The 18,776-nt window shown below is 34.0% G+C and overlaps 1 protein-coding gene across 1 annotated transcript in view; it reads left to right on the top strand.

The window, feature by feature from the left end:
- Nucleotides 1-18,776, top strand: part of fdl (fused lobes) — a 76,372-nt gene that overhangs the window by 4,737 nt on the left and 52,859 nt on the right. The window contains exon 2 of the mRNA XM_053758169.2: nt 14,732-14,780. The gene's annotated coding sequence lies outside the window, so the exon portion shown is untranslated. The remainder of the gene's footprint in view (nt 1-14,731; nt 14,781-18,776) is intronic.

Genomic DNA, 18,776 nt, shown 5'->3' on the forward strand with positions numbered 1-18,776 from the left:
ACGCGCCATCCGCTTCACACGCTACTCGATTTGATACCCGACCCGATTATTGCCCGTTGATGATTCCACGATTGATGACTGAAATCTACATGTTTGTAAATGATAGCCTAACAGCAAACATGAATGCGCTACTCGTTTATTGTGAAGGGCTAATAATAACAACATTTACTATACTACTCTATCTCAGACATCATTTCTTAAAATATATTTTTTTCTTTGAATTTACCTACTAATGGGAAGTTACCATATTGTTTCCACTGTTCACGTGTGTTGAGTTTACCAACAAAGATAAGCCCAATCGCACTGATAACTTCTCGATCACTATTGTACCTTATTGTATTTTTTTTATTTTGACAACGCTCACTCTAAGAATCTGTCAAACTATTTTTGCGATACCGAAACGGTAAAAAAGCGGATTTATCGAAGTTCAGTAAGCGATCCAACTGAAGTTACTAACGCAATTGGAGGCTAGGGTGACTGGAGAGTGTCAGCACTACGAACTTAGCCATAGCTTTGAACCATAGAACTTAATTACTGATAATCAAGAACCTTATGCCGGCTCCAACGTTCATGCATCTGTCCAAGTTCGGCGATAGTGTGTTCCCGGCATTATTATATTCTTACTCGCGGATTTATTGCGATGACTGGACAGATTATGTCTATCACACACACATGACTGATTTCAGGTGTGCCATCAATCTAATCGCAACACTGATAAAAAATTGTAATTCACCATCAATTATTTATTTATCAGAAAAAAGTGGATTTATTTATTAACATGTTATTATAAAACAAAATCATTGAAATTGTGGCTATGAACGTCATTGGGACAATTATCATGATTATAGCCGGTTGCACCCATCAGCGATGACCTCAGTCTTCTCAAGGAGTTATTAATTGTCATTTTGTAATTAGGAATGTAGGCTAATACTTATGTACATATACATTCGTCATCACCAGGCCAGATGGAGCAGATCATATTGCGCAGAAATATTTTTTTACAAGCTGGGCTTCGCTCTCGTAGGAATTTCGGGATAAAATATATATCTACTATTCTAGATTGTATCCAAGTTAAATCCTCACAAACATCCAAACTTTGACATTTATAATAGTTATTAGTAGGATAGAATTAAAAGAATTACGTTTGTCTAGACATGTATAAAATAAATCAATATTTCGCTCGGACAGCGTTGTGTTCCACCTTCTCTTTCATCTTAGCGTTTCTCAGTTCCTGCCTCCACTAATGAACGTCAGGTCCGCTTCCCTACTTTTTCTTCTCCATTTCGCACGGTCTTCGGCATCCTTAGTTGCCTATGTTGTATTCTACCTTCATCACAGTTATAAAAACATTGCATTATTAACATAAACATTTTTGTCTACATATCTATAAATATCTGTCACCCAAATAAGTAGTTTGTAATATTACAAAACTGTTTTTGATGCATAAGAAGTTGTTAATTTAACCAGAATAATTACTGTTTTTTATAAAACTCGATGGATATTCGATAATACATCTAGGTAGCATGTTTCGCATCATTAAAGAGCACTTTCATCAAAACGATTCTTGTTAATTAAAGCAAATAGTAAGCAAAAAGATTACGTTGAGCGCACTATACCATAATGCATATTCGCATTTTATGAATAAGAAATATTGTTTTGCTAGTGAGATGATTGTTTCAATGTTTAAATTACAGACCGTTATGTCATCCAACGATCGTCCGTAAACAAATACAAATTGAATGGTGTTTGATAGAGCTGATATCTTTATACATGGGCGAAATGAAAATAGACAAATATAATTGGGAAATATTTTGAAAACCCGTTAAATGAAATGCATTATTCTCCAAGACCGCTGCAAGATATGCTACACAAAACTCCCGATTTAACAGATAGGCCATGTTGTTGTTTTCAGCGGCTATAGCGCCGCGTCTGCAGGGTTTCATTCGTGGTTCTGGTTCTACATCTCTTCGAATGTCTGTTAATCTCTATATTGATTTTGGAGAAGGCACGGCACACCATGTCATTAGTAAAGTTGAAAACTTATCGGAAAAATGAGTGAAATTATCTCAGAATCGGAGGAGCTATCACCCGTGTGATGCTTGCTCGAGCGTCTCCAACTAGACAATAATAATCGCCAAGAAAGTTATACACATAACTTTCTACAAAACGACCACAATCCATAGGCATGAATACAACTATAAGTTGTTTGAAATAACGATTCGGCTACTGGAGTTGTTCTAAAACTGTTCGAAAGATCGTGGGAAAATGATCATTATTATCAGAGCATGTAACGATTCTGACACCCTGACTTCAAAGGGCGATGCTCTAATGCCTGGCTAGCGGTATTCCAGCTAACGGTAGCTGTCACTGAAACACAATACCAACTAAACAATCGTTATTTCGATGACTGAGTGGACATTATAATCAGTTTGTTTAAACTTTTCCAAAACTTTTTAACTTAAATAACTAGTGTGATTTCGGTGCTGTTCAAGTTATGACTCACCTGCTGTATATCTCAACTCCTGCACTATGGAGCATTTGAACGAGGTCAACAACAGAGCGATCAGCGTGGGCACATACTGGTCGAACATCGTCTGAATAACCATTCCGACTTGACAAGAAGAAGAACTTTACCAAAGTAGTAATATGATTTAGAGCCATGCCCCATTACTCCGTTGCGCTCCGTAATCCTTCGTCATGTTATTATTATTTGTGAATGGTTTTTTTCCATACAACACAAACTAGGACTAAAAATCGAGCTCAGGCAAGCTATCAATCAAATGTTAATATCCCTCGACGGACAACGCAGAAATTGTACGTATTGTATCGAGATTTGACGTACGTCAACGCACATCAATGTGAGCCACAACGTGCTACGTCGTCGCAACGGAACAAGACTGAGCAATGCTTTTAGTTGCATTCAGTGTTTGTGTTGAATTGACATCGTACACTATCAATACCAATATAAAATCCATGTCGGTTCGGACTTATAATCTGTACAGCAAACACCACGCACAAGCCTTGCCACCTACGAATAAACTAGCAATAGTGGCAACTATTGCTACTTGACCATGTTGAGCAAAATTTATTAGCAGTAATGGGCTATAGTGAATTTCCAACGATAAATGATTTAAGCCTTGTTCAATTTTAATATTCAATACGACAACACAGGAACTCGTAAATCACAAGGAACGGAACTATTGTGTATGCGCAGTGTAAATTCTAATCCTTCCACTATTATTAACTTCCGAACAAAGGAATATTACATTTCCCCCATATTTATCATTTTAAAAAGTGGATTTTGTATTATTAGGCATGGCACCTATTTAGTCGAATTATCATTATAAGCATATATCATGACCTGCTTATAATGATAATTCGTGGGAATTGTGTAATGATTACCATATCTTTCAAGGTGTGAATAGTGATCATGAAATTAAAACGATGGCCTAGAGCACAATCAGAAGGAGTTCGTTCGTTCCAATAATAAAACGGACCTCAATGGTACCAAAGTCGATAATGCTATAATGGTAGTGAATAACTTAAAATTATATTTAGTTGACTTCCGAGGTCAAGTATGAGCTTTGGTTATATTACTGTAAATAAAACCAAATAATAATATAAAATGTTTTCTTGTCCTGGTTTATATTTCTTTGGAGTCGGAATCACTGATTCGAATCGATTGGCAATCAATTATTTTTTTAATATGTAGGAATAAATTGAGAAATAATTTTTTTTTATTTTGTCCTCGATCAATTAAAGACAAATATTTAATGATGAGGTCTGTTTGTTTTGTATGATTGAAATAAAAAAAAATCTTATAATGATTCTAAGTAACTCTTAGCTCGAAACGGAGGAACATATTTTTATTTATTTCTCGAGTACCTAAGTAATGTATGTCAGGACGTTTTTTTAGGCAATCCGACTGATACCCCAATATTTATTTTCGAAAAAAATATGTTTTAAGAAATAAATAAATGATCCCTGTTTAACAATCACATTACATCCAAAATAGCATTGGACATATCTAATACCTAATACATACAGGCAGGAAATAATGTAAAATTATGGCTTGGCTGTTAGATCCCATCTTTCTTGAAACAGTTCAAAGAACGCTGCTCGTTCTGTGACCCATTTCTTGTAGCCACCTAGAGCACGAATTTCCCATCGAAAACGAGAGGGCTTGGCTATAATCGACAACTTTCATCTGATCTTGATTGGCTAAATGCCTATACAATTCTTTATTTTTGCTCCAAATATTTTTTGTAGAAATGCTAGCTCGCAAATTCTTACACTTGTTTTAATAAACAAAAATATATTTCTCGTATGCGTCATTCACCATATATGGTGCGGAGAAGACAAATGATTTTACTTTAACCCATTTTTTCTCTATATGCAAGAAAATATTTCTTCAAAATGGGATTCGATCTATTCTTTTATTAAGGGTACGGAGTACCACTAAGCAATGGGTCATGGCTTTAACAGCATTGCAATGAAAACTTCCTTCGAAAACACTTTCAACGCCATCTATGAATTTCTTAAGAATCTCGGTGATATGCGATTCCTGTTTTACCCCTATTTCCGCTCCTTGGTTGCTGGGGTTGGAAAACTCACAGATATTGTTTTTACATTTTCCGATAGATGGCGCCAAGAAAGAGGCGTGGGAAATGTTGAAAGGATGAAACGAATCTGGTTTTGACTGTTTCTCTGACTTTCTCTTACATATATCGTAAATTCAATCAAAGGAATAGGTGGGCTGCAGACGTATATGCACGCTGCAGATATAAATTTGGTAGTGCCATCACACTCTATGACGTCGTATCAAAAGAACAGTTATAATATGGCGATAAAGCTCTATAACCATTTGCCAGAGAGTTTGAAGTCACTACCATCTTCGAAGTTTAAAAAACAACTGAATACATTGCTGGTCACCAATTGTTTCTACACTATTAATGAATATAGTAATATTTTAGTTTTAAGTTTTGACCGCTACAGGTCAAATAATAATTTTTCAAATATTTTTTCATTATGATGTACCTGTCTAAATTTTAACTATTGACATACCTAACTCCATCATTTTATTTAAATTTTGTTTTATTAAGCTTATAATATTTTTTAATTATTACTACATACATGGACTCTTGAAAATTTGCATGCCGATTGTTGGCGCAACACGCTTGATCAAATGAAACTGAAATTTTGTCCGAACATGTATTTTTACCGTATTTACCTGCAAATAAATGTATTTCATTTCATATGTAACGACAGGCAGCCCATGGCTCGAAGTTCAGTTTCCGCTGAAAATATAAACCTTAAAAATTTGAGAAATGTGGCATAAAATGTTAAAGATAGGACTAACAAGGTTCAAATTTCTAAAAATAAAACTTATCTAACCTTGAGGTCTTCCTATGAGGCTCATGTCTTGATAAGATGACCGGCATTTGGAAACAAACATGTGTATAGACAAGAAAAAAAAATCACCTTCTGGTATGTTTAAGAAAAACTTGCATTCTGAAAAATGTTCTTTTACTGTTTGTTATTGACTTGTAGCTAAAATTAATAAGTTGGTCCGTATTCAGGTCTTCTTACTCATCCCAAACTATTCATAACTCAACTAAAAAAATGCAAGTGTGTATACGTCATACAAGTCTATATAAATACAGCAAATTGACGTCAAGTGACTTGGGCGCTAATTGGCAATCAATCAGTTACGCAACATCATATATAAAAAATATACAAGTAGTAAGGGACTAGGGAATTCGATTTATTGGATAGGATAGCCGTTTGGTCTAGTTCTATTCACGATTACAGTCGACAGCACATCAATCTACTCAAATACGTTTCAAGTCATGACAAGTTACCTTGCTCTTGATCGAGAGGCATACAGATACGTATGGTTAGGAGTGCGAAGAATTACATGTACAATAAGCTACCCCTAGTTTAAAAAAAAGTGTTGTTCCCGTGAGACTACGTGGGGAAATGTGCGTAATAAATGTTATTGACTATTCATGAAGGCAGGTTGAGACATTAATATGAAGTAATTTAGGGAGTACCTACCCTAATCAGAGATTATCAAATTCTTGTTACGAAATTGAATATTCATATTCTTTACGCGTACTTAAGCATTTAAAAAGTTGTAATAAGATCGTGATTGTAATTAAGATTCATTATGTAATATTATGAAATACCGTATTTTAACTCTCGACCACAGACGGAGGGGAGTTATAATTAAAAATTATTTCAGACGCATTATGTGCAAATTTACACATTGAGTTCATTCGTTAAAAACAAGTCTAAAAATCAACAACCTTTCAAAAAGGTTACTTTAGAATATTTTTAACTAGCTTATTGTGTTCCAATGCTGGACAAAGACCTCCCCCTCCCTTCTTCCAAAAATCTCTATTGATACTTCTGTCAATACTACCAACCCCTCAATAAATTAATGAAAAAAAAATGCCATAGTATGTTATTAGCCCATGATTGCCTCAAAGGGCCGAGTCCTTTCCAATGGATCCATAACTGAATATACGTACCAATATAATTACATATATATACCCGGCATTATTCATATAATAAACGGTAAGTTACGATAGTAAAAAGTTAGTTGGAAACTTGAAACATTTAAAGCTCGTAAATTAATTTAGCTGCTTTTATAAAATTACTGTTAAAGTGCAAAACTAAATATTTGTAATGAGAAAAAGCGGTGCGTTCTAGTGCATTCAAGGAGATCGCTGCTGGAAAAATAATTAAGTAAAAATTAAAGTTTGAAATTCTCCTGCCGGCGTTTTCTTATCTCACGATAAAATAGTAATGTTGTCTCTTTCTTTTCATTGTACATTAAGACTGGCCAAGCCTCACACTAGCACCATCATCAATCACATTTTAAAAAAATTAAAAATCTAAACAACAGCAGGATCTCATGCTCCACCAAATAATTAATTTTATTAGAGTTACTTTCTAACGGACACAGTTGTCATAATTTACTAAAAAAACATCGGTGGCCACCATAGATAAAAGAAATATGTGGCCACCAAAATCCTTGACGAATTGTGACTTAATTTTCGGGACTATAATGCTATGATCTCTTAAAGTCGTTTATCTAGTGTAACGTTTTGTTTATTTTTTAGTTTTAAAACAAATTGAGTAAAACGAGACTCTTTAAACTTATTTTCATTACAACAAGCCCTCGGAAGCGAAGTTGTTTTCAAGTGGATAACATGTTTAAAATTTTTAAAAATCGTTGATTATCGTATATATTGTTAAAGAGGATCTTTTAATCCAGTCGCTTATTTATTTATATAATAATATATTATGTTTCGTCCTGCTTAAGCATAATATATAGCATTAAGATGCATTTTCGCATGGGAAGCTCCCTATAATATATATTTAATTTTATGATAGCTTTTATATCATTTCAAGTAAAGTGCCACCCGTCGTGTCTCCGTAAGTTAATTTCTCGATTTTACTGCCGCTTGCAATATCCTGAGCGGAACTCTGCAATATGCCTGTACAAATATAATAAATATGGCATCTGGTGGGAGCGTGTTTGGCTTAGCTGCTCATTGGATATTTTATTAGGTCGAAAGTACTTAATATTAACGACATTTTTTTTTAATTCCGACCTAATCACATACTCTGGCCGCATAACGTTTATGGGATGTTTTATTGGGTAGTGAAGTACTTAAAAATTTACGAGTTGTTTATTTTCCCTCAAACTCAGCTCACAGGTTACAGTTACCTAATTCATCAAGTGCCTGGGAGGCTACCATGAGACATAAAACAGGTAGCACGTCATTGCGTCCACACGTTCTCTTTTTTTTACACTCTGTATACACGATATGGGAAAAAGTGTTTTGTTCAACGTGTTACTATGTTTTGTGGTAGGCCTTCTGCGTTTTTTGTGGAATACGGCCGCAAACGGGCAAGCGATTCACCTGATGGTAAGTGATCACCGTTGCCTAGGAACAACGGCAATATCACAGGAGTATAGAATAGCAGTGAGATATAATGGCTTCGCTTTTCTTAGTTTGGTTGCTGAACTGGCACAAATGTATGTTTTAGTAGAATATACCTAATATTAAAAAAAAAAACATACAAATAATAATGAAATATATTCTTATTGATTCTGATTGAATACAATACACCGGGGCCGGAAAGACCCAATTTGTGTATGGTGGTATGGATATATTTCTTGGCCAAATTCTATTATATATGATACAACACATTGATAAAATAAAATGCTGGAATTTATTTGACAACTAACTGAAGAAAAGAAAAAATTACTATACCTAATCTGATCTCCCAAAAATAATATAGTCTTCCAATTTTAAATCTACTCACACAGAAAAGGAAAACTCATTACATGGTGGCTGCAGCAGCGTGCAAGTAATCCAGAAGATAAATGGTCATCACGTTTTCAAACTCCCACGTCCCATACATCACGCTAGCTATGACTATTATTAAAACTAATAACTTCTGAACATGTTTTTTTTTTTCTTTTAATAAGTAAAAATTATATAGCAAATGTACCTTACATTTTTCCTATCTCTTTACCGAAGTACATGGGAATGATTTAGTCAAAAGAATATATGCCTATATGGAGACGGAGGAGCCAGTTCATATTATTCAAATTGATACGGAGAAAGTTTATATGTAGAGGAGCACATGCAAATTAGTTTAATATCAGCAAATACCTGTTAATAATCGGGAAAATCAGACGTTGAAACTTTTAATGGCTAATTAGGCTGATAGCGCGGGTTGGTGACGGGTTTCATTTCCTGTTTGCCAACTGTAATTCATATGCTTATGATTTATTCACTACTACCTACGTACTGGTTACTGGCTTCGTCTGTCTGTACATGAAATAACTATTTGTAAGCGTAAATTGCAATATTGTTCCTAATTTTCTTCTAAGACATTTAAAAAATATATGAGAAAATAGAAAGAAAAATTGTTTGCGTTTTTAATTTTCGAACATCTCTTCCATATCTTATTTTATGTTTATAATCTCTATGATTTCCGATTTGAATTTTACATTTAGAACAAAATATTTTAATGTGATTGGTTAATACTCTGAAACAGCAACAACTGGATCGAATGAGAGCGAGCGCTTGAAAATTCAAATGGGGCGACTTTTTAAAGCCCCACGGCAATGACACTCGAGCATTCTGCCTGATTTGTGAATCGCTGAAGAGGCCAGTGAGTGGCAGCGCTTCTACCTTCATCCATTTAGAAGACCACTCGTAATTATTTACTACTGGCTGACAAAAGCTCGTAGAAAAACCACACGTAGTAATACCGGGTATACGTCAATAGGAAACTCATCATGCAAATTAAAGTCGGTGTACTGCCCTCTAATCTAGCTTAATTAATTACATTTCTGTGCGTTTGCGTTTTTTGTAGGTCAAACGAAATTGCTCTAATGTAATAAAGGCCATTACTTTTACAATTAATATCTAGGTACAATATTCTCCAAATGTTTTCATATCATGTGCATCAACACATCCATTACTGTGTATAAATCGAAATTTAATTTATCATATTTTATTCTCATCTTAATCAAACTTGTAAGTTGAGCGTTCGCCCGTTTTGCCATCTCCGGAACTTTCAGACGGTGCAAGTTAATCGGGACAAAGTTGGGCACAAGTCTCTGTCATTTTTTATGATCAGCGATACTGAACTTTCTAGTCGAAGAACTAAATTTTAACGTACTTGTACTGTCACTTTGTCACATATTTTTTTAACAACATATCTGGCTGGTTGCAATTTAGCTTGCGGATTTGGTTAAAAAACATTTACTGGATACGTTTAAATTTGGAATAGCTTCGTAGCCCAAAGAGACGTTTTCTTACGTGGAGGCCCCGAGGCTTTGCATTACCGTAGCACCGGTTATTGCCAATTTTCTATACCGCTGCACTGCACCGGCTGGACAATGCAAGTGGGATGAAAAAAACAACGATTGCCACAGATAGTACAACTAGATACTAACATTTACAATGACATCTATTGTGGTTGATCTCACTTCGTTTCAAAAAATTGCAACTCTTTTGAAGTAGCCATAAAAACCAGTGGTGTGTGCAGTTTGCAGAGACGATTGCACAAGTAACTTAGGGCGTGGCGGTTAAACGTCCGTTCCGTTGCCGTCAATAGTGCTATGTTTTCAAGAGCCCCATTCTTCAATTTTAGATGGCAGTCGTTAAACTACGCTAGACGTCTTGTGAACTAAGTGAACCATTTTACAGAATTTTTACTTGTAATATGAGAGTTATCATGGTTTTATAATACTTCTTCAAAAAATAAATAGTTACCTAGTTCACTAGGTAATAAAATCTGTACTATTATTAAAAAGAGGTAAGCGTTTGTATGTTTATAGTTTGAGGCAGGTAACCTACGAAACTAACGAACCGATTTCAAAAATTATTTCACCATTGGAAAGGTACATTGTCCAAGATATAGGTTATATTTTATCTCAAAATTCCCACGGAACGGAAGCGAACATCTAGTATAGAATACAGCTATGCATTTCACTGGATACCTGTTCTATTTCGACAACAGAAATTTATGGGGAATTCAGTGTACAGTCAACAGCACATCAAGTTACCCTGCATGAACCTCTATGGCGTGGTAATTACGGCGAATTGGGTAGGTTGATGTGCTGTTGGCTGTACTATTTAAAAACACTTCCGTATCTAATAGAAATACATTTTTACATAAATGTATAGTCAGTAGTCGTAAGGGCTATCATCGAATACAGTTCCATACTAAAGCGGGATACTGGCCGAATTCGTGTGAGAAACTGATCACTGTCACTGTGATCACCTTGTTTACGAACTTCTGAAGAGTTGCTCGTGTAGCCAATAGGGTTGCCTAACGCTGACTTTGTATTATGTCATACCTGTAACACTTCATTCGCGCACGCCTAGTTCTATAATTGAGGTCTATTGATTCAATTCTTCGAATGTGTTTTCGTATGCGTCCTGATACATGCTATGTGGTCCATCTGTTTGTTTTATACAATTTTTTATACCATGCAGGCAGTCATGCGACACACCTGGTAGGGTACCTGGATGGATATATCCCTGATCTACTCGTACCATATAAATAAAAAGTAGCGCAACAACAGTTTTCATCTGTGAACATGTTAAATAATTATTATTCACTTTAACTTATGTAGTCGACATAAAATGCAGGAAATTATAATTTAAATATAGACTGAATTGACTTCAACTTACTATATTAAACACCTTTTTATTCACAGACATCCCTAGTGATTAATACCGCGCTGTACAGTATGTTACCTTCAGTGCTCTCCGCCATTTTGCTTGTCACCAAACAGCAATTTGCGGAGTTCCCGCCTCAACATCCTGCTCCATTTCCGAGACTAACATTAAAGAAAATTAGATATTTCTTCCAATTTTAATGTCGATTTGACACATTATTTACCTTGGAAGGTTAACAAATATGGTGTTGTATAGAACATTAAAATATTTTTTCTGTGTCTATGATAGAACAATTTGCATTTGCATCCCATGACTTGAAGAACATCATGAAGTAACATTGTCTTATAGCAAAATGATGTAACGTCTCACAGAAAAAAAGCGTTCATTTAGAATTAGTTTTATATTTAGCCTACGTAAAGAGGTTTTTCTTATGATCGATGTTAATTCGATAAACTTCTAAATATTCGTCTGATTTATAATACATTACTATTTTATAAGTACATTGTTGACCGAGAAATGAAAGTAGTCAGATTCTAACGAGTATGTATCTTGAGAGTTGTGAATCGTACTTTCTGTCGACTACAACTACCAATGCCTAAATAACAACGTCCATCAAATATGCATATTAGCAGTAGTTCCTATTTTTTTTTAATAGAATCTGCTTGCTGTCTTTAAATATTGGTGTAATACAATATTTCTTTTATCTATGGTTGGAGTATGACGTTTGTATTCAGTGAGGTTCATATTTATTTCGAACGGGTTTATATTATTCTCATTCAATTTTTCAGGCCGGTTTTTGTTTGACTTCCATTTCGTACTGTCCCTTATTAGTTCTTTCGAACATGGAATTTAATTATTTCGGTGTCATATAAAATCAATTTAATATTTTTCTGTTCAACCTCCATCCAACCAGCTATAAAATTTTACCAATGCTAATAAAAAATATAAATGCCGAATCGTGAAGAAAGAAATCGTGATATATCACAGCCTTTTTAGAAAAGCTACTTATACTGAAAAGGAAATATGGCTGCCATTAATACTTATTGAGGAATATTTTCGCAATTTATCAAGCTTAGCAATAATTACACTCATAATGAGCATCACAATAGATAAAATTCGAGGCGTGATATTTTATTTAGCGTAGCTTAGATAAATCGGTTTTAAAGTATAAAATGGTGTGTTTTTTATTTTGGACTTCCATTGTGTACGCGTCCAATTCTTATTTCATTTGTATGAGCGTGAAAATTATAATAATAACGTTAAAATAACGTTTTATTGGTTTTTAGCGGATCCATGTAATTCTGTCTCTTATTGTATCCTACTTATATTATAAATGCGAAAATTTGTAAGGATGTTTGTTTGTATGTATGTTTGTTACTCTTTCACGCAAAATCTGCTGGACGGATTGTTAAGATATTTGGTAAAAGAGTAAAATATAGCCTGGAATAAAACGTAGGACCTTTTTTCATCCCGATATTACCGCGGAAGCGAAGGCTCGGGGCGCAGCTAGTTAATACAAATATTCCAGCCAAATCAAAATGCATCTATAGATTCCTATGTTGCACCTAGGGTTGCAAATTCTGCTATACATATATCTACATAAGGTTTTTGACACTCATTTATGAAGTTTAAACCGAAATTAAACAACATTCATATTTATGACGTAACTTAACTACAAACATTACTCATAGTTCCCCGAAACTTCACCAATATGGCTGTTTAAGTTATCTAATCATATTTTTAGAACAGAAACAAATAAGCATATCAGTGCGTGAAGCAATATATAGTCGTAAATATGGCAACACTATATGCGCCCCGGGGCTTCGTTCCCATGGGAATTTTGGGATAAAAAGTAGCCTATGTATTATTCCAGGTTATATTCTACCCGTGTATTGAATTTCATAACAATTGGTCCAGCAGATTTTCCGTGAAAGAGTAACAAACATACATCGTCACAAACTTTCGCATTTATAATTTTAGTAGCATTACTACATATCAGAATTACCTTGTGGTCTTCTGTGTTGTATTTTTTTTAATAGTTCTACTAGCTGAACTACACGTAAGATTATACCTTATACTTTTTAAACGGTTTTGTTATATAATTTTGAAAATAATAATGGAATAAAAAGAACCTATACTTTATTAAAAGTTGCCAGTTGTTCATGAAGCGCAACAGTATATTTTTATATATAATTAGTTCAACGATAATTCACGATTCACATGTTTTTGTCCGAGTAATATCAAGTTAAATTAACTCCATGACGACGCTAAGCAGACGCAATTTCAAAAATAACGTTTCCTTATCTTTTTGATATTTTTTCTATTGTATTTTACTTATTGTGTTGCTTGTACTGTGTGGTCAACAACACAACCGTTCCAAACTTATTGAGAATCCGCCGCGATTACTGCGCCATATAATCCAATCCAGTGCAAATTATTTGCAGTTATCTGTACTTGGATCGTGTGAATGTCACATAGTAGGTATACAATATATAATTATAATAGCGCCCCGTCCTGGCTTCACTCGGATAAAAACAATTATTAATTTACCCTAAACCTTCCTCAGAAATCCATGCACACAGTAATTTTTGAGTTTATCGCAGACAGACGCGGCAGAATATTTAGTTTTATAATATGTAAGGAATTATATTAGGTATTAATTTATTATTAATTCATTCACTAACCCTATCACAAGTTAATTGTTTGTCTTGAAATTTATAACTCAATTAAACTTACTAATATTATAAATGCGCAAATTTGTGAGGATGTATGTGTGTATGTATATTTGTCAGTCTTTCACGCAAAATCTACTGGACGGATTGTTATTAAATTTGGTACACGGGTGGAATATAACTTTGTATCTCGAAATTCCCACGGAAGCGAAGCCCCAGGGCGCAGCTAGTATAAAACGCAATTTGCTCTGTTTATTTATACTGCATACAGAATATTAAAATTACTTTCTAGTGGAAATAATACAATTAGATATAGACAATAAAACCGAGTATATTTATATTCGGTTAATAATAAATGCGAACATGGCAGCAAGTTTATTACAACAACGGTCGGTTACGCCGTATTGTATTTTTCTGAGGATATTGAAAAATTTTGTATTAAAATCAGAAATCTACTATATATATAAATAAAACTTCAAATTTATTATTATTTCGTTAGAAGTAACAAAAATGTTGTTTTTCATTACTGTTCTCCTCAACATAAATTGTATTAATTAATATGTTTAGTTCATGCGACAGGATATTTTTGATTTTAGCGTTTAATAAAGATTTTTGGAACCAGGAAGGGAGGAAGGCTTTTGCCCAGGAGTGGGATATAACTAGAGTCTAGGGAAATAAGAGAAATTAATTATAAAATAAGGAAATTTAATGAAAATACCTTAAATTAAATAATGATTTTCTTTTTAGAACTTGGCTTGTACACTGCCGTTTCTATATACACAATAGATTTATATGGAAAACATGGTAATTCACTTTACATTGTTTTCATTTTTGTTTCAGATTGCCTTGACATGAATTTTACACACACGATGCCGTTTCCACTGACGTAGTAAGTTTTTTTATTATAAGTAAATGCATGCTCATGTCTTGAATTATTTATGTCGAATGTGTTATATGAATTTTAAACTACCTTAATTCTATTTTTTTTCTAATATATTTATTAGAAATACAACAGATTACAATTAATGTTCTAAATGGTTAACCAAAGGATGGCTGCCTAGAGGCTTCCAATGATAATAATATAATTTACTAGAGGACGCTGATATGATAAGTAAAATTAGCAAAAAATGTTTATACAAATACGATTATTTGAGTAGTCAGTATTGCATGTGTATCTGGACCAATTTCCGATATAGTATGTACATGTAGTTTGACAAAAATACACATCTATTTTCCCTAATTTTCAATCCAAGAATGCCTTTCCCATTTCTATACCAGTTTCGTATCTCGATGCTCATTTTTTAAGTTTGGCTGTGGTGGAGGTTTGCCGGGAGCGACCAAGTGGCCCACTACACGAAATTGCAGGTTCGTCTAACTTGGAAATAGTGAAGTCTAGTACGCTGCACTGTACAGGCAATGTTATATTGAAGCACTTTTATTTTTTAACTAGCACCTGTAATAAAATATATACTTGTTTTGCTTAATTTTCTAGATAATTACATCAGTAGAAAAACCTTTAGACGACTTGACTAAAATCACACACCAATGCTAGCAATAACACACTTGAAAAGAAAGAAAGAAAACAGGAATTCGTTTGCTTTTGTTGACCTTGGCCACACCACAATATTAATTAAAAATTATCACATTTATTTAAAGCCTTTGAAAAATATTACTTTGTATATAAATTACGAAATATTTAAAGTTACACAATAAATTATATTGTGAGAAATAGAATCCGAACCAATATTTTTATGAAGAGTAGTTTCTGTCTGACCTGACATTATTTTAACAGAAAATTTATATTCATATTTTAAAACATTGTCACCGGGCGAAAGGAAACATTGTCTTCTAAGTAATTAAAATAGTTTTACATTGAAAACATGCGATTTTAAAATTTTCATAAGAAAAAAAAAATTAAAAATACCGTTGATTATCTCTTGTACATAATTGTGTTTTAGTACCAAACCAACATTTATGTATTACAAAACTACATGTAAAAACAGAACTTTGTTGAATGTCGTGTCTGAATGTCACGCAAATGCACGTCCTACAAATCCTTTCATACATTACAAATTGATACAAAATCCTTGTTATAAAACAATGTCCTCTGCCGCCTCTGTTCGCGATAAACTCAAAAACATTTTTGAGGTGGTTTTTACCAATAGATAGTGTGATTCTTAAGGAAGGTTGTATTATTTATAGCGTTTCTATTGTTGAAGCCGGGTCGGGCCGCTATTAGATAGAGTACTTATAATTATTTTTCAGATTTAACATTTAAATAAATCTAATATCTTTTAAAATAGACTTAACAAGTAAATAAAAATGAACAACGTGTCATTGTTGTTTAAAACTAATTTTTAATTAGAGACTAAAGTGATTCAAAATCAAAATCAATCAAAATCAAATCATTTATTCAGAAATTAGGCCTTCACAGGCACTTTTTCACGTCATAATCTAAATTAAATGATGTTTACCAAAGCTACAAACTACTAGCATTTCGGAACGACCACTGCTGAGAAGAAATGCCGAAAGAAACTCATTCAAACAGTGTTGGTCCCTATTATGCCAGAAGGGCTTACCATTTTTTATATATAAATTTATGTATAATTTTTTATCAGTAATATAACATTAAGTACATAATAAAGTACATGGTCAAAAGGTATACTGAAACATATTATGATTGTGATCAAGTGCTGATGAAAGGAAAATATATATATACTTATATATATATGTATAATTAAACAAACAACAATTTGACAATAGACTATCAAAGCTAGCTAATATAGACAATAGGTGTAAGAAGTTGCGCGTCTATTATTCAATAAATAAATATTTTTGCTTATTTTTGTCACGTTTTGTCCAAATACAACAATTGTACGTTTAATTCAATGAATCTTTTCCGTATTATTGCAAGAAGACACGACAGGAAAAACTCGTTTATGATACAGCCGACATAACGTCTGTAATTTGAACAGTTAGTATAATTTCGGATATTACATGAGTCAATGTCGAATATCTTTTACATTCCCAGTTTGCTTGCAAATAGTTTAACCCAAACTCATATAATAGTTCGGTTTGCGTCGGAGTTTTTGGGAAAAATTTAGGAAAATACTAGGCGAAAAGCCGTCTCTTGTGACCTGAGGGCTTATCATCTCTTAACGCGATCCACTTTGCGATCTAAATTGATCTGCGTTAATTAAAGGCATAGCAGGTTGGTTAAGTTCGAACCATCAAACTCATTTTTAGTATGAATGAGATTCATTTTGTTCCTAAATGAAAACGAACTGAGTTGCATTGGAATCATTCCGTAAAAGTTGATGGTAGACCTGCAGATATAGATTTGTGTCCACATGTACGATTCTTACGCCCAAATTTCTGTATTCGAGCTGACTACAGCACGCCAACTCCTATACTCTGGCTGACTTGATAATAATCTCCCGATGAAGCCAATAGAGTTGCCCATATTATGTAATACCGGGTCACTCTCTTGAGAATATCTTCTAATGTGATCAAAACTATAGTCGATATCTCCGTCCTCCATACACGTGAGTGACCCGTAATTACTATGTGTAATTCTCACGTTGATTTTAATTAAATATAATGTAGCGTTTCGATTTTGCCATCGACACGAAAATAGCTTTTGCTTTTGAAAATAGCGAAGTTTTTGCTCATATTTAAAAAAAATCTAATTACATACGTACGTATCACATCGAAGCCGTTTAAAACTATAGTTTTAACTGCAGCATAAAGTTGATCGACATTGCAGCCATCACATCTTAAAATACCAATACGTGTAAAGACACGCGCAATCTCTTTACTTGCACCAATCTACGAGTACTCGTATGCATTATCTCATCACATTGAATCACTGCTAAATACTCGCAATATGAATGACCTGCATGGCGCACAGATGGCGCCCGTATCGCCTGCGTTTCGTTCGAGTGGTCTGTGTACCGCGGTTTACGCACGGTGCATATTGGCTTACAGTCAATATTGTTAGTAATGGCGTTAGGCTAGGGCGCCCTCCCGGTGCGCTACATACAAAAGGGCGCCTCGGGTTTAAATAAGAAAAATATTTATGGACAAATCACACAACAAATAAACGGCTTTATTGTTTGTTTTATTTAAGTCACACACGCTGCCCTAGGATTTCAAATAGGCTGATGTGTATCCTACATATATGAACTAGACGGAGACGAAACACTACCTAAATACTAATAAGTAAATAAATGCGCTGCAAATTCAAAATATTGCAGCACTAGCCTAAGCTGGCGGAGCCACGGGAGGCGCAATAATGTTGTCTTGATCCGTCGCTGCGCTAATGTAACCGGTACCATTGTTACTTTCGAAAATTAGATTTTTTACGTTGTACAACTCACTGGGCGTCTAAGAAATTTCGCTCAGAGCGCATGTAGTGCTAAAATCCGTACTTACCGTTATACTTGTAATTGTAACAGGTCGTCGTCGCGCCATCAGCAAATATTGCCCTATATTCTGTAGTTTATGGCAACCGTTCAGTTTTTATAACACTCGTTTATTTGATGCCCCAAAAATCCGATTTCACCAAAGTTCACACTGTATACAAACCTTAAACTTATAATGTAGTTGATGATGCTTGCTATTATTATAAAGAGGTAAGCGTTTGTGTTAAGGTTGTGCGTATGAGTTTGTGTGTTTGAGACGGGTAATCTCCGAAACTACCGAACCGATTTCAAAAATTCTTTCATCATTAGAAAGGTACTGAATGAGGTAATTATCGAATTTTAAACTTTCGCGATTCATGTACTTAAATAATATACAGATTGTATCACGCTACGAAACGTCCGAGGTATAAAAAAGTTTTATTTATATTTTTTTAACCTGTAAGATTAAAAAAATAAAAACA

This window comes from Plodia interpunctella, chromosome 18, assembly GCF_027563975.2.
Source record: "Plodia interpunctella isolate USDA-ARS_2022_Savannah chromosome 18, ilPloInte3.2, whole genome shotgun sequence".
NCBI lineage: Eukaryota > Metazoa > Arthropoda > Insecta > Lepidoptera > Pyralidae > Plodia > Plodia interpunctella.